We start from the raw sequence: 20,686 nt of genomic DNA on the forward strand, positions 1-20,686 counted from the left end.
AAAAAAAGGTGTGAAGCTCCTTCTGAGAGCTTCAGTACTGTGTGTTCTCTATCACTGCTACTGATTTAGCTTTCTGATATACAAACATTATTTGCCTCTCCAGACTTTCCATGGCTCTACATATTTCAAAGTTCCTGGATCACCGGTAGCACCTGGAAACTGGTTATAAATGTGTATTTTCAGATCTTATAAAGACGTGGTGGATCAAACACTCTCGGTGTGGAGCCCAGCAACAAGGGTTTTAGCAGTCCCTCCAGGGCATGCTGGTGTACACTCAAGCTGGAGAACTGACTTCCAGAAGAAAGTCTATAGCTTTGGTATTTGTGGCCCTTCTCTACTATTTGCCCAGCTCCCAATTTCCCTATATATTTCTATCCCTCATCCCACAACTTCTGAACACACACGCAGCTCCTGGCTGCCTTTCACTTTCCCACCTCTGGCTTTGGGGTAAAAACCTCTAGGTGTCCCACATTTTCTCCTAGAGCAATAGAAGCCCCTATGTTTAAATTGCACTTCTTAGCCTCCCTTGCAACTATGTTCTGGCCGTAGGACCTGAGGGGTAGAGGTGTGCAACGTCTGAATTGTGCCCATAGAAGGAAAGAGGATGCATACCTTCTCACTCCCTACTTGCATTGGTTGGAATGCAGACACTGTGATTTTGGACCACACAAACAGACATCGCCTGGCTTCAGGTATAATGGAGCACTGGGGAGGAAGAAGTCTGAGTTCCTGATGATTTGGGGTTGTTGTGGGAATTCTAGAATATGTAAGCCAGGACCTGATGAAAGAAACTTCCATTACATTTCCACCACTGTCACTTGAGGTCTGTGTTAAAACAATTAATTGTACCTCCTCCCTGACATAATACCTTCTCTTCTGCCATCTTCTGCTCATGCGGAAGCCTTCTCCCTTTCAAGGATAAAGTCAAAGGTGACTCTCTTCCTTGATTCTAAAAAGTTGATTCCTCTTTACTCTTCTCTCACCACTGTTAGAGTCTCTGCTGCCAGCTCGTGTGGAGCTGTTAGTTCCCAGATCAGGGACTTTTTGAGGCAAGGACTTCATGGTCACTGGGCAGTGTCCCCACAGATTTGCCTCCCTGTCTGATGCATGGAGGCAACCAGCAAATATTTTCAGCGGCAATTTTATTTTTTGAGACAAGGTTTCACTTTGTAGTTCAAACTAGCCTTGAGCTCACTATAGCCCAGGCTGGCCTCGAACTTGTGGTGATCCTATTGCCCCAACCTCCTGAGTGCTGGGATTATAGGCATGTGCCACCATTTTCAGCTTCAGTGACAATTTTAAAGCAGCACCCTCACTTTTCTTTGTCCCTGCTAATTTATGAATTGATAAATACTGTGGATGAGAACTGAGAACAAATTCATAATCTGAAATGGTGGCCTGAAGTCTTTTCCTTCTCCCACTGTAGCTGTGGACCAAGTAGGCTGAGACTGTGCACTCATGGGTACTTGGGAGATAGCCTAGGGAGTTAGGAGGATAAAAAAGATAATAATCAGAAGAAAACAATTTATTGTGTTTATATGACCTGCAAAGTCCATTTCTCTCTGTGCTTAGGCTGATGGTGTGTGAAGGCCTGAAGGACGAGACTGTGAGGAATTGTGACATGGGGGGGACCTTTTCAAAAGGCCACTCAGTCATCACCATGTACCCATGTTTCATGCTCCAGGAGCCTCCAGATTTCTCACAACAATGTTTGTTCCTTCAGACCAAGCTATATCAGAACACTCTGACCTTTATTTTGACTCAGAGCTTGAAGTCGACGGCAATACATGCTCTCTTCCTCTCCCTCTCCCTTCTCCTCCCTTTTCCTCTCTCTTGGAAAACAAGTCATTAATATTTCATTGGTTCATCAAATATTTCTTGGGCATCAGCTTTGTGCCAGGCACTTGAAATATAAAGATGAAAGATAAACGGCTTCCACCCTCACTGGCTGTGAGGGCAGGGACAGGTGATCACAATAATACAGGAGTTGCTGCAGCGTGGCCAGGGAGACTATTAGATCCTGAGACCCTCTTAGTGGGTCTGTGAGGTTAAAACTATTTTCATAATAACACCAAGACATTATTTGTCTTTGGTTCTATCCCAGAATTGAGTATCCCACTATGCGCCTCCAGAAAAACCCTCTGAAGGTTTTATGATGCCTGTAATGAAGAAGCAGATATGAGGATCCAGTTGTTTGTGAAGTCAGACATTAAAGAGATTTTTGGATATATAGAACAATATTGCTTGTCTAACTATATTTTAAAATATAATGATATTTCATAAAAATTGTTTAAATTAACATTGTGGTTTTAAAGATAAATTAAGGAGACACTTGTAAATTATCTCCATTTAAATTTCTAATAGAGCAAATATCGTTACAATCCTCAATATTAAAAAAACTTTTAATTTTGAAATCATTGCAATTCATAGTCACTTGTAAAAAAAGAATACAGAGAGACTTTATATACCAGTTTTCTCCAATGATAACATCTTGCATAACTTTAGTACAATATCACAATCAGGAAATTGACATGGATACAATCCATCCATCTTATCTAGATTTCATGTTTTACATAATATACATGGCTGTGTGTGTATTTAATTCTATTCAACTCTATTACAAGTGGATTTACATGACTACCACCAGAACAGACAGTTCCATCACATGAGTCTCTTAAGCTACATTTTCAAGGGTGATCAAAATATACAGTGAATGTTTAAATTAAAAATGTATAGTAAAAGACACACTGCCATTAATCCCCCTCAAAATACTCTACTTTGCCTCAAACACAGTTATCCCATTGTTTTGGGCCATGTGTCTTACTACAACAAGTTTTTTAAAAAATTTTAAATATTCACCACGTTTTTGATCACTCCTTATCACCACATCCACCTTCTTTCCTTCTCCATAATTCCTGTTCTTCCTCTATAATTTTGTCATTTCAAAAATATTATATAAATGAAACGATATAGTGTATGACCTTTTTAAATGCTATTTTTTCCCCTTTGCACTCTATATAATTCCCTTGAGGTCCTTTCAGTTTTTCACAAGTATCAAAAATCCATTCCTACCTCTGGCTGAATAGTGTTCCACAAAATGGATGGGCCACAGTTTGTTTAACTGTTTGCCTCTGGACATACTTTTGGATTTTTTCTGATTTCTTACTATTAAAAATAAAGTTGGTAGGAACATTCATGTGTGAATATAAGTTTTCACTTGATAAATGCCAAAAAAGTGCCATTGCTGGGTTGTGTGTAAGCACGTTTACTTTTGTAAAAAACTGCCAAATTCTTTTTGGGGCATCTGTACCATTTTCCATTCCAATGAGCTATGTGTGAAAGATCCATTCTCATTATTTTCATTATTTTCTGCATTCTCACTAGGATTATTGTCATTTTTTCATTTTAGCGATTCTGACAGTTACAATAGATATCTCATTATGGCTTTTATACAGTTTTCTAATGGCTAACAATGTTGAAAATATTTGCTAATTTGGCAACTATAGATCCTTTTCAGGTCAAATATCTTCATTTCTTTTGTCCATTTTCTAATGGAAACATTTTTGCTTGAGCTTTGAGAAGTCTCTATATCATGTAGATAACAGTGCATTGTCAGATACATGGTTTGTAAACATTTTATCTTGGTGCTTTTGTTCTTTTCACAGGGTCTTTGTTAGAACAAAAGGTTTTCATTTTGAATGATCCACTTTATCCACTTATTTTTCTTTTATGGATCGTTGCTTGGGTCAAGTCTAACAACTTCTCACTCAGCCCAACATCCTGAAGATTTTCTCCTCTAAAAAAAGAAACCTTTTACAGTGTTAAATTGTACATAATCTTTGATCCATCTTGAGTTTATATTTTTGTACAATGTGTGAAGTTGAGCTTCACAATTATGTGTCTCCCAAATTCCATGTGTGGGAAACATAATCCTCAAAGTCATATGTTAATGGTATTTGAGAAGTGGAACATTTGGGAGGTGATTGGGTCTATTTGTGGATTAGCGGATTAATGGATTTTGGCTTTATTACAAAAGGAAACACTCATATACTTGTGCTGTCTCACCATGTCATTCCCCTACCATGTCACAGTGCAGCCAAGAGGCCCTCATTAGACATGAGACAGATGCGAGCACCATGGTTTTGGACTTCCCAGCCTCCAGAGCCATGAACTAAATAAATCTCTACTCTTTATAAGTTACTCTGTTATATTCAGTCGTAGTAACATAAAATGGACTATGACAGACATCAATTACTTTTAGGGGACCCTGGAACCAAAGGCTTGAGAACTTCAACAATAAGGTATACGGGGTACTTTTGAGCAGGTACCTATGTATGAGCACTATGGGAAGGTTAACTTAAGCAAGGCGGTCCTGAAAGACTTTCCAGAGGAGGTGGCACTTGAATCTTTCTTTGGATGGTGAGGGATTTTAGTAAGCACAGGAGAAATCTTGTTTTCTTTTCTCTAGTCTTCCATAGCCTGTGATAGTCTCAGGGATAAGGTTAATTTTAAAGGAGGAAGGTGTCTAACATAAATAGAAGGGCCTAGGGATGAGGTAGACCTTGGTTAAATAACTTAACTAGCTAAATTACTACCTTTCCTGAGCCTCAGTTTTCCTGTTCATTTTATTTTATTTTATTTTTTGGTACCAGGGATCGAACTCAGGACCTTTTGCTTGCAAGGCAGGTGGCGGCACCACTGAGCTAAATCCTTGGCCCAAGTTTTCCTATTCATAAAATGGAGAAAATAATTCTTTCTATTCAAGGAAACTGAAAACTAAATGTGATAAGTATATAAACTGGCAAGCATGTAACCAGCACGTGGCAGGTACCCAGATACCCTTCCACTGTTCCCTTCACCTTCTCCCCAGACTGTGGAGTTAGATCTTTGATATTTAGCTCATGCATTTTTCCTTTTTTTTCCTCCAAATGGTTCTGAAACTGTGCTTCAATCATCAGAAAGCAGATGCCAAATCTTTAATGTTGGATAGCTTCTTAAAACACAGATTAGTGACCCCACTCAGAGTTTCTGAGTTAGTAGGTTTGGAATAGAACCCCAAAATTTTCTTTTCCAACCAATTTGTGAATAATGCTGCTATTGGTCTAAGAACCACAATTTGAGAAGCTCCACTCTTGATGATCCTTGTAATAGTCTCAGTATATTGTGTAGATGATATTAAAATGTTCTAATTCTCCATATAAACACATTAAAAATGTCTTGAGTTTGTTTTCCAACATTCATAGAAATTTGGTGGGGGAGACTTCTGGTTTTAAGATGGCTGAGTTTTGTTTATTTGTCTTGTTTTTAATTGTGGCAATACAACACAGCATAAAATGTGTCATCTTAATCAAGCATAAGTGCAGAGTATTGGTAGTATTAAGCATGTTCAAGGGCGGCTGAATTTTATTTTTATCAACATCTCATTAAATCTATTCCAGGCAATAAGGAGGACGTGCAATAGAAATAACCTCTCCACCTTTGATGGAGCTGGTAGACATCACTAACCCTGTTATAAATGAAGACAGGAGCTGGGCTGGGGAATGGCAAACGATTTGGTAGAGTGCATGAAGGTCCACTATGCTGCCTCAGGAGACACATACGTTGAGGAACAGCCAGTTTACCCAAGAGTGCCAGGAAAGCTCAGGAATTGGTAGAACTAGATATCGAGGGGGTAGAGGGAGAGTAGGATGTCCAAACCAAGAGGATTGACCAAAAGTCTTTATCATGTGGCATCTTGACACCAAGTAGTCAAGCATTTCTAGCCCAGGGCCACCTTGGGTTTAATCTCTTGGGAATTTGAACCTGCGACTCCAGATTTAGGGACCACTGACAGTCACAGCACAGGGAAGGGTGGGAGGGCTGAATCAAACATACCTTCAGCCCATTCCCAGCCAGCCGCAGAATATCCACATCCAGGCTCATTAACATGAAACAGCTCTTCCCCTCATAGGCAATGGATTGGAGCCTCTTTCTATGAAGAAATTGGACTGTCCCAAAGAAAGGACTTGTTCTTATGAAGTTCAGGGCCATTCCATAAAAAATGTAACTGGACACTGAATTATCCTCTAGAAAAACACGTCAGTTGTCAAACCTTCTCTCTGCTTGCAAGTTTTCTAATCAACTGTTACTCGCTTCCCTTTGAAATAAAGATTATTAGTCATTTGAGAAAAGTTTACAACCTGAATGTGAGAGAATTAACACAATATCATTGCAGAGTCAGTGTTCTAGGTTGCTGCCACATTAGCTTTCTCTGGGCTTCTTTGCACACCTGCAAAGGATTGATGCACATAATGGATCCTTAATCTGGAGCCCTGCTCCCTTTGGCAGTAGGTGCCAGTGTCTGTTCATGTGCACATGGGCTCAGTTCTGGGATAGAATAAATCAGATTCTCCAAGAGAGTCCAAGATCCCCTAATAATCAATGAGCCATTTACTGATGGAATCTCTAAGCCTCTGTCCCTGGGTTTGTTCCTTGGATATATTTTGCATATACTTAGACTTTGACTGGGACGCCTTTTGCCTTTCAGATAGACCTGATCTCTAGTCTTCTTTCAGGATTCATCTGAAACACTGAGTTTTTCAGGAAGCCTTTCCTAGCCCCAAACTCCCATTTGGGTTAGATAATCCTCTGGTGTTTCCCCAACCACCTTTATACTTGCCATCTCTTTTAGAGTAGTAATGTGTCGTTTGCCTCTGAATGGAAAATCCTGTCTTCTCTCAACAGCCAGACCGGAAAGCTGAGCAATAATCTTCTAGCAACATCTATATTTCCAGGTCAGGATGAAACTCTTGTTAATTGGACTAGAAGCTGGACTGGACAGGGGTGAATCAGCTCAGTCCTTTGAATTACACTTCAGAGCTCAGCAGAAGGCAGAATGAGCAGACCGGAAATGAGAAAGAGGAAGACAAGGCAATTACAATTCTTTGTGCCTCCATCATTAAGTAACCTAGTAGGACTGAGATTACTAGGCTCTTTTGGATATTGTGAAGATAAATTTAAACTTGGCAAAGGAAAGGCAAGGCCAAAGCAATATCTCAATCTTCTGATTGAGCATTAGATGATCATCTAATTCAGAAGATATGTGGAATGGATGTTTTTAATTTGGGGCCATCTTGCCTTTGCTATATTTGGAGAATTCTCCAGATTATGAATCTAAAAAGGAGACATCACTTGAGATTCTGGAAACCTTGAAGGAGACTTATCCAATCTTTACCCTCTTGCGGCTATAGGATTAGACATATGACCTAGGCTCAGCCAATCAGATACACTCACCCTTACTTTGGAGAGAAAGTCAGTGACACAAGAAAATGAAGATGATGAGCAAAACTTGCTTGATGGGGCAGTAGCCACAGAAAATGAAGGCACCTGCAGCAGGAGTGGCCTTGAGTCTGAGGCAGCATCCAAGCTCCCAGGCATGTCTACTCTTGCTCAGATCAGAGGTGCCCTCCCACACTAATCCTGTACTTTTTTTTAAGGTACTGGGAATTAAACCCAGAGCCTTTGCACTTAGCTACATACCCAGTCCTTTCCAAATTTCTCTTTTGAGGAAGGTCTTGTTAAATCTCTAAGTTGTTCAGCCTGGGCTCAAACTTGTCATTTTTCTGCCTCAGCCTCCCAGGGTTCTGAGATTACAGGCATGTGCCACCACACCCAACCAGACCTGCACTTTTATTCTCAGGATCATTCCCTGATGCAGAGGCCCTGCCTTCCTTTTGCTGAAAGAAGAGCCTGAAATTAGAACCTCAGGTGGAAGTGGTTTATTTGGGAGGAGACCCCAGGAAATATTTATGAAGAAGAAACAAGAATGCTACAGGGAAGAAAGAGGTCTACATAAGGTGAATTCTCCAGGTACTTCATGCAAATAGAGGTTCAATTCCTTCTGGGATGTCTGGGAAGCAAGAAGATACTAAGCATTTATCTACTGGGGTCCTCCCCCATGGGGTTGCCTCCAAGAGCTCTAAGTTTTGTGCACTTCTGGGCTGTTCTTATCATGAGCTGAGAAAGCTCCTGATGTTTCTAGAAAGCTCCAAGACAGAAAAACAGATGGAGCAGGACCCTGAGGTAGAACATGATTGGTGTGACTAGAACTGTCCATGCCAACAGCAGCCAAGTGATGGTATCATGGGACACCTGAACCATCAGGTTCTGCAGTCTTTCTGGCAAGTCCCCATGGCACCTGTACCTTTTCAGCTTATTTCCAGTCTGCTTCCATCAGAGTTGGAACCAGTGGCTTGCAGACAGGAAGCCTCAATAGGGTGGAGAGAACCAAGATGGATGAATAAATTCTCCTGCACACTATTCCTCTTGCCCAGGGGATACACTTAGTCTAGGTCAGTGGATTCTTCCTCTTCGATTCTCCATCCTCCCAGCCACTGCTCAGCTTCTGCTTGCTATCATTTCTTACTGGATACCTGCTTTGTTCCTCAGCTTGCTTCTTTACTGTCATTCTTCTCTCCTCCTACATTGCAGCCAGATTCAAGTCACAAAAATCTAAGTCTTGTTTTGGAGGAAGGCATAAAAATTCTCCAGTGGCTCCTGCCTCATAGCTCTGTCTGTTAGGCTGACCTATGTCAAATCTCAAGTCAGTTTCTGGACAAAGTCTTACCCAAAGCAGTGTAGCCCACCCTGGCAAAGGGACTATCTTATAAGGCTGTTGTGAAATTAAATTACATGTGTATAGTGCCTGGTATACAGTGAGTACTAGCTTCTTCTTACGTTTTAAAATAGACTATTTTCTCTTTATATCCTTTTATATTAGTGCATATTGGCTATACCAATTAATGGGTTTTGTTTTGGCAGGTTTGTGCATGCGTATTGCCCCCCCCATCACCCTTCACCCCATCCTCCCTCTAATTTTACATTGGGGGATTTTCAATGTGTAAATATATTTTTATCATATCCATCTCTCTCATTACCTGTCCTTATTCCCCCTTATCCTTATTTCCTTCCTCTTGTCTATAGCAGTCTCCCTTCTACTTTCTTTTCATCTCTTTTAGATTTCACTTATTAGAGGAAACATGCAATAGTTGCCTGTTTGAGTCTGGCTTATTTTACTCAGTTTAACTTCTAGATCCATCCATTTTCCTCAAATGACAATTTTGTTCTTTATGGCTGAATCATATTCTATTGTGTGCATACCAAAGTTTCTTTATCTATTCATCTGCTGATAGCATGTAGGGTGGCTCCATGTCTTGGCCATTGTGAATCATGCCTCAGTAAATGTGGGTATGCAGGTTTCTCTATAGTATGCTCTCTTTCATTCTTTAGGATATATACCAGGAAGTGGTATCGCTGGATCAAATTCTAGCTCTGTTTATAATTTTTTCCCATTACGTTTATTGGTACATTTAAAGCAAACAGTACAGTTACATTTATCACTGGGATCTTGTACCTTTACATGATAGGTCTTGGTTCTTATTTTTCCCCATACCCCTACCCTCTCTTCACCCCCTCCACCCTTCCCTATTTACAATGGTTTTGTTTCCATTTTTTCCTTTTTTCACATTTTTTTCATTTCCTTTCCCACTTTCTGTTTATAATTTTTTGAGAAACCTCCATATGATATTTACAGCGGCTGTACTAATTTACATTCCCACCAGCAGTGTAAAAGGATTCCTCTTTCCCTGCATCTTCATGAATATTTTATTTTTTGCTTGTTTGAGACAGGGTCTCACTATACAGTTCAGGCTGGCTTTGAACCCATTATGTAGCCCAGGCTGGCCTTGAACTCATGGCAATCCTCCTGCCCCAGCCTCTGAAGTGCTGGAATTACAGGTGTGTGGCATCACATCCAGCATGATCATTTTATTTTTCAGTGATAATGTAAATTGTATTTTAAATTTCAAATCCTACTTATTCATTTCTGGCATATAGGAAAGCAATTAACTTGACCTATTACGAGGAACAGAATACTCTGGTGTATTTCATAATGGTTCCATTTCCCTGTTCCCCAGCAAGAGTAATGAGGGGATTTTTCTCCAATATGCACTGAGAATCTGGTGGAGCTCCTAGAGGTAAAAATCATGAAAGTACGGGGCCCCCACGTCTGGGTCCTCCTGAGGTTTTAACTCTCAGAATTGTACACACCCAACATTTAGCAATTTGCCAATTATAGCTCAGGTTTTCCTACTCTGGCACTTATTCCCACAAAAGTTTTTATTTGGAGCTTTTTAGTCTAACAAGTTATGAGTCTTTGTGTCCATCCCTCTTTCTCCAGTTTTGAGTGACAGGCATTTGTCCCTCTCTCTCACTTCGATGGTAGATCTAAGAAGAATTGCTGATTTCTCAGTTTGTTCAACTTTTACTTACTGTTAGGGTGACGTGACAGCCTCTAACTCTTTACACAATGGATTAGAAACCAGAAAGTGGTGCTTTTCTTTTTCATTCTTAAAATTTTGGTAAATATATCATGCAAAATTTATCATTTAAACCATCTTCAGGTGTCAGATTCAGTGGCATCAAGTACATTTGTACTGTCATGTAGCTGTCACCATCATCCATCTCCATAACTTTGTCATCATGCTAAACTGGAAATGAAACATTAACCACTAACTCCCCATTAAGTAAATGTGGGCTTCTATATTACTATTGATGCTCTTATTATGAATATATATAAACAACAGCAACTTCTACAAGCACATTCATCATCATTCCCAAGAACATGGTTGGGGCAGAACATCATGATATGCTTTGGAGAAGGGGGCTAATGAGATCAAGTTATGTGTTATGGTGAGAAAGATTGTTAATGGACAGAAACCGTAGATGGCACATAGCGATGCTCCTTCAAGTCAAGCTAAGAAAACTGCCCTGAAAGTTGGTCCTAAGTGGAAACATTTATCAGGATAAATGTTCTGGGACCATATTGACTTCATTTCACTGGTTTTGTTTTATTGTTTCATCCGCCCAGCAATGGAACCTTGAAACTCCCAGAGAGATGAATGGGAAAATTCCATGTGCTAATCTCATTTCCAAATGTAATTGGTGTCTGAATTATGAAGCTCTCTGCTTCTAAAGGCTGTGTTAACAGGGCCATTCATCCTCTTCTCCATCTAAGTGGACCAAGGTGTCACTGTGATACATGTTCATTGTTTTAGCAAAGGAGAAGTAGAGGAGTTGGTACAACCTTTCTGGAGGGTAATTTGGCAAGATGAATCAAAATTTTAAAATTTCAGAAACTTTAGCTGACCAATTTCACTTCAAGGACTTATTTTATCCCAAAAGAAATAATTGGACAAATGTACTAGGATGTTTACATAAATTAGGATATAGCCTTGTTTATTATAGCGTACAGGACACATCAATCATGATATAACCATGCAATAGTATGCTTTCCATGAGACTATTGTCAAAGACAAGGAAGAGTTGTAAGTAAGGAAGGACTGCCATACTATTCAGACATATCCTGCAGAATGGGCCTCTCTGGTTCACATACATTTTCCCTGTACAATCACTCCTAGTTTATAATACCCACAGTTGACAATGTGTAACAATGCCTTTCTTGTACAAGACTTTACATGGGGAAACATTTATATTTATATCCCTAAAACTAAATAGAATGTTTTAAAATTATCTCAGAGAAAGATTTTCTCATTGTTGCAAATAAAACTGGCGGAAAATTAGAACTATATGTACAAAAAGTAACCAAGTGAGCCATGCATGCCTTTCAGTACCGAGAAATTCTGGCTGAAGCGCAGTGGCGGTCCCTGCGTAGATTTCAGGAAGACTTTTATGAAGGGACAGATCTTGCTTGCTCTCTTCCTTTGGCTTTTTTGCCCTTTCCCCATCTGTCCTGTTTGTAACATGGGTGTGTTGTCTAGATGTACAGCAAACATTATACAACCATGCAGCTACGCAGCCTGAAAATGAATATCTTTGCACTGTGGACAAGCGGAGCAAAGCTTCTTGTTATATGACACAGCTAAGCTTTTTAGGTATTTATGCCATTTATTTTGTCACACAATAAGCTCCTAAGCACAATCCCAATATAGTTGATGTTCTAATTTTCCCTCTTTCTAAAACCAAATCATAAAAATGTATTACGTACAAATAATAACTAAATTATTTGAAAAAAAAAAGATAAAAAAAATCAAACCCATGACCATAAAAGAGCCCAGTGTCCTGACTGTTGTTGGCAGTAAGACAGGCATGTTACTAAACTCAAAACAAATATTTAACAACCGTTTTAATTGTTGGCAATGTGGAAGTTATATTATGCATTTTATATCCCAATATGATAGGTTTTCTTGATAACTTTGAATGTTTGAGCACTTTGTTTTTCTCCTGGGGATTAAATTGAGGGCCTTCAAACTGAGCTTTTTAAATTTTTTATTTTGAGACAGGATCACATTAAGTTGTAGAATTACTCAGGCTGGGCTTGGACTTGCAATCTTTCTGCCTCAGTCTTCCAGAGTGCTGGGATTACGGGCCTGCACCACCATGATGCCTGGCTATTTTAGAGCACTTTTATGTTTGCAGAAAAATTAAGTAGAAGGTGCAGAGATTATAGCCTTGTCCATTGGGAGACAAAATTCTTCCCCAGAGTAATACATATGTTGTAATGAATAAGCCTATATTTGTATATCATAATCACCCAGAGGCCATAGTTATGGTACAGTTCACTCTTGCCATTGCATACTCTATAGATTGGACAAAGGTGTAATGACACCATTATAGCATCATGAAAAATAGTTTTACTGCCCTAAAACTCCTTTGTGTTTTATATAATACTTTTTTAAAACATAAAGGCGTATTACTGAGTTTTAGTAAAGTTTTAAGAAATTGGTTTTTGACTGCTGTGTAATTCATTCTAATTTTTCCTATTTAATATAATAGGTTTCCTACTGGCATTTTCACCAAGAACATGTTTTTTTAGAAACACTTTAGTGTTTCTGACATTAAGTGGGAGACACCTGAACTAAGTTAAAAAGCATGTTATAAACAACTTTTATACTGTACTCGTTAGGAAAGTTTTATCTATGTATAGTTAAATGGTGAAACTACAAATGAACTGTGATTTCACTCAAAAAGATCAGAAATTGATGTTCCCAGGGTTGACTGTTCCTGCCTTAAGGCACATCATCAAGCGTTAAGGTCTGCCTGTGTGTCTGCTCTGTTGTCCCAGGTCACTGCTCATCCTCTTAGTCTCTTTCCCTCCTATTTCCAAGATGGAGCCTAACGTGCCATGCCATTGACAATATACAGAGACAGAAAAGACCCTTCCCTTTTTGAGATTGTGGAAAACCTGCCCAGAACCTCTATCAGAGGCCCCTTCCCATCATGTACAGCCAGAACTGGGTCATGGGCCCCACTCTTAGAATAACCAGTGGTGAGAAGAACAGGTGCACCACAAAGAGTTGGGCCAGAAATCTCAACCCAGCTGCACCTTCATGTCTGAACCCACAACAGACTGACCATTTGTAGTGCTGTATTGCCACAGCTGACATTTCGGCTTTGTATTTTGAAGTTCTTGTGTATTTTATACTAATTGTAATTCATCTCTTGGGTCCTTCAAAGCCTTGGCTACTAATCTCCTGAAGAATATTGGAGTTGTTAGTGATAGAGAAAATAATTGGGAATTGTTTATTGTAATAGGCAAATGACTATGTTTTATACATATGGTATGTTCCTATTTCTGTAGATTAAAAACAAATAAATATATCAAATGACATATTTGTGAAGAAAAAAATACCTGGAAAACTATAGGTTAAACTTTTAATTGTGGTTATCATAGTGATGTGAGAGGAGTTCATTACAGATGAGTTTCACCTATCAACTGAATTTTTATAATGAACACTAATCACATCATTGGTAAAACAACGAAGATACAACCCCTATGGAGAAAAGATTTCAAAAAGATGTAGATGCTGTTTCATCCTTGCAAGGTTGCCTCTATGGGGACAGTCTGGTCGCTTGTTCAGGAGCTCATTGCTATGAATGTAAAACTGGTCATCAACCCAACAAGTCTTTTTTTCTCGTGACTGGGGAAAGATAAACACTGACCATGACAGTCTCATTTCCCTTGCTAGAGATTAGTGTAGTCCACAGCATGTAATGCAACTGTGGCCAGTGAGATGTAAAGAGACATCGTAAGGGTAGGGTTCTGGAAACGTTTTCTTGACTTTTCAAAAACACACAGGAAAGAGTGCCTCTCTTTCTCCCACATGAATTGCTGATTACATGTGATACCTGGCTATCACAGCTGCCATCTTATGATTGTTTGGGGCTGACAAAGTGAAAATATGAAAATAATTTGGGCCCTTCTTGTGGCATGTTTTGAAGCCTGAGATATAACATCCATGCAATAAATTGCACTAATTTTAAGAATACAACTTAGCAAGTGAGATGTTTAGCTGGTTCAATCTTTTTGTATGTTTGTTTTATTTTCTGGTTTTTGGCTGGTTCAGTCTTATCTTCCAAGAGCAGGCGTTTCTTCAGCAAGCACCTCAATTGTCATTACTTGGGCCTGGTATCATTTAACACAAGGATAGAAAAGTTTACTACTTACCCTCATAAGCTGCTTATATTATGTTAAAACTTGCCTTTCCATTTAATTGCATATCTTAGGCACCTTTCCTTATCAGCACATATCAATTAACTTTATTCTTTTTAAGCAGCTGCCCCATATTTGCTTGTACAGCTGCATCATGATATGTTTATGCTTTCTTGTATCAACAAGCACCTTGTGTGTCCATGTAGTGGAAGGAAAGACATGGCTCCTTGGCACTATGCTTGGCACAGAGTATCCCGCAAGAAAGAGTTAATTATGGACAGGAGGGTAGACATGAAATCTGTAATATGCTGCACACTGTAAGGGACTGGTGGATGATTGGGTTTCCCCATTCTGCACCTTATCCCATCCTGGTTTGTCACCTGAATTAGGAGCCTCTTCAATATGTGCATGGTGTGGGTGAGATCCAGAAGTCATTTTGTGTGCCTAGGGAGGATAGGAATATTGTGAGAGATAGGAAAACAGTGGCTTAAGAAGCAGGGACACAGCTTCCTAGGAGTGAGCCTGAACCACTGTCAGTGAGAGCAGATGGTCCATTTCTATGGGTTCAGACCTCAGCAAGTGCGTTGTCAAGACACCACTGAGCAGGGTAAGGGGAATCTTGTGAAAGCAGCAAAGTCCCCAGGACAGAACAAGTGCCACCTCCCCCTAATTGCCTTGAGGATATTTACCCTACCCAGATGTCACTTTGGGGAGAAAGAAGAAGAAGAGAAAACATTTAAAGAAAAATAAGCAGACCCTGTAAGGGTTTTAAACCAATAACAGACCCAGCATTTAACAAGGTGGTGTCACACCAACAGGGCATCTGGAAATAAGACAGTTTCCATCCACTTTTTTAAAAACACAAATTTCAAACAGGAAAGTAGAAAGAATAGAAGAATACACATATCTATCCAATTCTGTTATTTTTTTTTACCATAATTGTTTTATCTGAAGCAGTTTAAAGTAAATTACAACCATCCTGACATTTCACCCCTACACGCATTTCTGAAAATAAGATATTTCTGCAACCTGAGGGGGCGTTTTTGGGTGACACGGGGGACTCATCCCAGTGATGAGTGGGTGAGGGACAAAGAGGCCAAGTGTCCTAGGTATGAGGTTTGCTTCACCATGGGGAACAGCCACCTGCTTAGGGACCCCTGGCATCACCTTACAGAAAGCTGTCTGATGGAAACACGCACTTCTCTGGGGTATGTGGGTGTGCGTGGGAAGGTGCTGTCACATATTTATTCTTTATATATATTTTATTATAAAAATTACACATAAACTGGTAAGATGTAGGGAGTTGCCAAAAAAAAAGTCAAAAAAGCAGAAGGAAAAAAAATCACCCATAATCTCACCCCTCAAGGCTCAACCACTATTAGTACTTTGACATATTTCCTTCTAGTCCTTATCTCTATATATAGTTGAGATCATAATAAATATAGATATGGTTTCATGTTTGGAGGCTTACTTTTTAGTGGATCATTAAAAAATCTCTTGTCCTCTGTTCTCTCACTATCAGCTAATGGGGTGAGGTACTACAGAGCGAGGAAAAAAAATCTGTTTTTGAAATAAAAAACAATGCTATATTTTCCAAAAATGTGCCTGGGTTGATCCTTGTTAATTTGCTTCTACCCTATCCATTCGTGACTGTCAGTTAAGCCTCAGGAGGACTTCCGATAGAGGGAGATCATACCCACTTCCCAGATGAGATATCTGAAGCTTAGCAGGCCCACTCACAGTCCCACAGCCTATGCTCATCACCATTTGGATTTATAGAAATCCAAACACAAGCGCAGTTGCCCCTGCATCTGCAGATTCAACCAACTGCGGATCAAAAACACCCAGAAAAAACCAAACAAAGAACTACATCTGTGTTGAACATGTACAGACATTTTTCTTGTCATTATTCTCTAAACAATAGAGCATGACAAGTATTTGCATAGCATCTACATTGTATTAGGCAATTACAAGCAATCTAGAGATAATTTAAAGTATTTGGGAGGATGTGCGTAGGATATATGCAAATATGAAGCCATTTTAAGTAAGGGACTTGCACATGATCAGATGCTGGTATCCTTGGGGTCTTAGCACCAATCCTCCATGGCCCAGAGCTCCAAAAGCATCATCTGTAGAACATCTGTCCTACTGCAAGGTGCACCAGTGTTTGTGGGTATAGGTGGGAAATGTACTGTTATGTCTTTTATGGGTATGTTTTTATGATAGAGTAGCCCATTAACTGGTAAGATGTAAGGGCACACAAAAAGTCACCCCACTGATACTGTGGGGTTACGGTATCCACTCCCTGACCAGTTATGGGGAGAGAGAAGCGGGCATACCCAGATGTGGAGCAGGGACCTGGTGCAGGGACCTGGGAGAGAGATTCTTTTTTACAGAATCTTAAATAAAAAGTAGGATTTAGTGGGTTTGGGGGAGTTCCCCTTTGATTGCTTCTTTCTAGGTTGGGAGGTGGTTTGGGGAGGAATAACTGTGTTCTATCTGTGCCTGTCTAGGAGCAGCCAGTACCAGGAGTGAGAACACTAACTACATGGAGCAGAGGAACACGCCTCAAACTCCTTGACACCTTTCACTTGAGAAAAGAGGTCTGTGTTCTTCCCGTGAATCTGGGCTGAGTCAATGACTGCCTGACTAATAAATCACTGCAAGAGCAAAGTTGGGACTGGAGGTTTCCCCATTTTAATACCTGGAACACTTGTTCTCTGCACTTGTTCTTTGCCATGCTGTGAGGATGCCTAAGTAGCCTGTGGAGAGGCCCAAGTGGGGACACTAGTGGCCACTGGTCTCAGCCCCAGCTTAGCTCTTAGATGATAGGTGGCTTCACCTAGCTGCCCAAGTGAGTGAGCCATCCGGATGGAGCAAGTCCTCCAGCTTGACTGGAAACTTATTGGCTGATGGTGCAGGAAGCAGAAATGAGCCAACCCTATTAAGCCCTTCCCAAATTGCAGACCTAGGAGCAAAGAAAATAATTGTTGTTATTTTAAACCACTAGGGTTTAGAATGCCTTGTTACAAGGCGTTAGTAACCAGAATACCACCATTTTCTGAGCTGATTTGCTAAGCTGAATTATTTGTCAAACCTGTGCACATAGTTGTCTCCTTTAATCTTCATACTTCCCTCTAAGGTAACAAAAGTAATGGCTAACACTGAGTGCTTGCAATGTGCCTACTATGGTTCAAAAACCTTTTTCTATACCAATTCATTTAATTGTCCTGAAAACCCTATTTCAAAGGTATTCTTATTCTTATCTTACAGATTTGGAAACACGCAGAGAAATGGAAGAACTTGCCCTAAACCATACAGTGACAGAGAAAAAAAAGTCAATTGTCTGACTTGAAAGCCACAATTCTAATAATCCTAATTCTAATTCTAATTCTAAAAAGTACTGCCTTCAAGTCAGAAAGCGTTGCTGTTCTTAGTCTACAGATGACAAGACTGAGTCTCAGACAGAAGGAGTGACTTCCCCAAGAATGCATAGCTAATGAGGAACTTGGAACACTTGTCCCCTGGATGGCTTAGGACTTCTTCCAGAAAAACTGCCATTGCTCTGACAGGGGTGACTGTGCTTTTGGACGTGGCTCTGCATAACCGTGGCTGGTTTTTGATTTCTAACGTCTTCTCTGAGCTTGGTTTGCTGCCTTTTTCTGCAGCGGTGGCACCCAGTGACCTTTAGCTGTTTTCATAATTCAATTCCATCTTCAAGTGCAGGACTTTTCCTGTCAAGAAAATTCTTCCTGTGATTGGCTTATTTCACTTAGCATAAGTGAACCTTGAGGTTCATCCAAGATGTTGCAAATGATAGGATTTCTTTTTCTGAATGAATGAAGAAATGGAGACACTAATTACCCAGATTTGATAAGCACACAGTGTGTATGTGTGTAGAAAACATCACATTGTACCTCATAAATATGTACAATATCATGTGTCAATCAAAAATAAGATAATATAGTGATTAATGATTTCTTAAAAAGTATGCAGGAAGAATGTGCCCTAGGCTCAGAAGGACTTTCCAAAAAAAAGTTTGCAACATTCCGAGGAGAATTTTTGTTCTGAGCACTGCCTGGTCCCAGGTGACCTCTTCCCTTTCCTGTAGCTTCTGCCCTATCGGCCTTGCAGATGATGGGGTAGAGGGAGTACAACAGCATATCAGTGATAAAAGCAAGTGAAGGTCACACAGACCTGGGATGCAAGTCCATTGTTTAACCTCTCTGAACCCCCAGCTGCTTATCTGTAAAGTGCGAAATGAATACTCTGTTCCTCATAGGGTTTTGGAAGATTAAAATGAGAGAATGCACGTGTCTTCCAGGGCCCCTTGCACTGCAGGGCTTGTTGATCCAGCTGCCAGCAAGCTTCAGAGTGTCATTGCCCACGGTTCTCACCTTCTCATAGTAGCTCCTTTCCAATGACTGTTTGATGAGGGCCTGGTTACCTTTGCCCAATTTGGGATAACTCCAAAGGCCCGTTTAGCTTCCGAGCTGCTGTAGGATTGACCAGTGCGGTTGTTGGGCCTGTATCATACTTAACTTCTCCTTCCGCCAGATTCCTTTTTAAAAAAATAAATTATTAGTATGTATTCACGTAGTGATTATATTATATTGGGGAACTGATATATGTACGTAACACAGCTCAACTCTTTCTTTTGCCTTTCACCCTCCCTTTTAATATTTTTTTTGCCAGCATAAAATGTATTTATTTATTTCATAATTTCTTGTCAAGTTAATTATCATAAACAGATAGCGAGACTACTAAGCCAAAAACCATGTAATACTCATAAAATAATCATACTAAATCAAAGTATACTTTCATACTTTTCACAGCCATGCTGTATTATAACAACTTTTTTCTTTCTATATTGGGTTTCTCATATAAGAGAAAGCTGCTGATATTTAAGCTTGTGCATCTATTTACCTCCTTAACATTATAGTCTCCAGGTGCACCCATTTTCCTACAAATGACTCAAGTTTATCCTTCTCTATCCCTTCTGCTCAATTCTATTATTGTCTTCTCCTTGTTGTGGTGTTGATCTTAAGAGGTCCCACTCAATAAATATCCTGCATGCTAAACTCTGTCTCCCCTGTAACTGCCTGTAAGCATACAATTTATGCCTGTCATATAGCAGTCATGCTTTAGAGTTATACTACTCTAGTGTGCTCATGTGAAGGAATATTTTACAATGGTGTTCAAGGCACATCTGTTCTCCATTTTTGGTGACATCACTTTGGTAGCTTGACACCAGCCATGCTGGGAATATTTATACCATGGAAATCAGCAAATGCTGCCATCTGGGCCTCCACTCTCCCTGGTGACCTGGTTGTTAAACATTTACTGGTACACTATTGGAATTTAGTCATGTGGCTATCCTTCTGTGCAAAAGAAGCTGAGAAACATAGCACAGCTGTATGCTAGTAGGAAAGGAAAATGGATTTGGTGACTAGCTACCACAAATATCAGGACCTATTCCTGGAAATGGAGCAATTCCAAAAACTACAGTCTTAACACATGTAGGATTGAGTGCAAGTGCATTGGGGAGTCAGCTACAGTGTCTGCCATGCTTATATACTCGGTGCCCAGTTTAGGATCTGCCATAGGTCTGTATTTACTCCATGAAACTAAAACAGTCTCCTCCACATAGATGCCCAGAGTTAGGAAATCTCAAGAACTCTGGAGACAATGGTTAGCAGTCATACCCAGGCCCTCCAAGGCAGAAAGAAAGAAAGTGAGCACCACGTCCATTTCTTTTGGACTCATGTGAACCAGCTTGACCAAGCACAGCATTCTGCCAGGCCACTTGCCTTTGCAAGCCTTGAGTCCTGCATTCAAAATTAGTTCTCTCAAGGGTGGTGCTCAAGATGCCAAAATTAATTTTTCCAGAGGTGGTGCTTCAGGCTATCTATGAGGCATGTGTGGGCAGGAGAAGCCAATACCTCAGGCAGGTAAAAGACACTCCTTAGGGGGACAGTAATTAAGGAGGGAGAGAAGTGGTAGGAGACATGTCAGTTCCTGGCAGCAGCTTCTTCCAAAGCTGTCTGAGATGTGTCTGACAAGGGGAGATGCAGATCCAGGAATCTGGCACCTGAGCTCTGAAATGAGCAGAGCTGGGCACCATGTCAGAAGTTCACCTTGGCAGCTCTGTGCATTGTAGAGGTGATGAGCAAGGGCTCTGGAGTCAAATGCACAGGG

At 40.2% G+C, this 20,686-nt stretch overlaps 2 long non-coding RNA genes across 2 annotated transcripts; both read left to right on the forward strand.

The window, feature by feature from the left end:
* Nucleotides 1-209: 209 nt before the first annotated feature.
* On the forward strand, nucleotides 210-1,735 carry LOC104853157. The gene is made up of 3 exons (XR_777699.2): nucleotides 210-317; nucleotides 550-692; nucleotides 1,573-1,735. It is a non-coding gene; the product is annotated as an uncharacterized LOC104853157 (long non-coding RNA).
* A 5,952-nt stretch (nucleotides 1,736-7,687) lies between these two features.
* On the forward strand, nucleotides 7,688-18,426 carry LOC104853158. The gene is made up of 3 exons (XR_777700.2): nucleotides 7,688-7,848; nucleotides 17,002-17,091; nucleotides 17,762-18,426. It is a non-coding gene; the product is annotated as an uncharacterized LOC104853158 (long non-coding RNA).
* The last annotated feature ends 2,260 nt before the right edge of the window (nucleotides 18,427-20,686 follow it).

The sequence above is a fragment of the Fukomys damarensis genome, unplaced genomic scaffold (genome assembly GCF_012274545.1).
Source record: "Fukomys damarensis isolate Sample0158 unplaced genomic scaffold, DMR_v1.0_HiC HiC_scaffold_7, whole genome shotgun sequence".
In the NCBI taxonomy this organism is placed as follows: domain Eukaryota; kingdom Metazoa; phylum Chordata; class Mammalia; order Rodentia; family Bathyergidae; genus Fukomys; species Fukomys damarensis.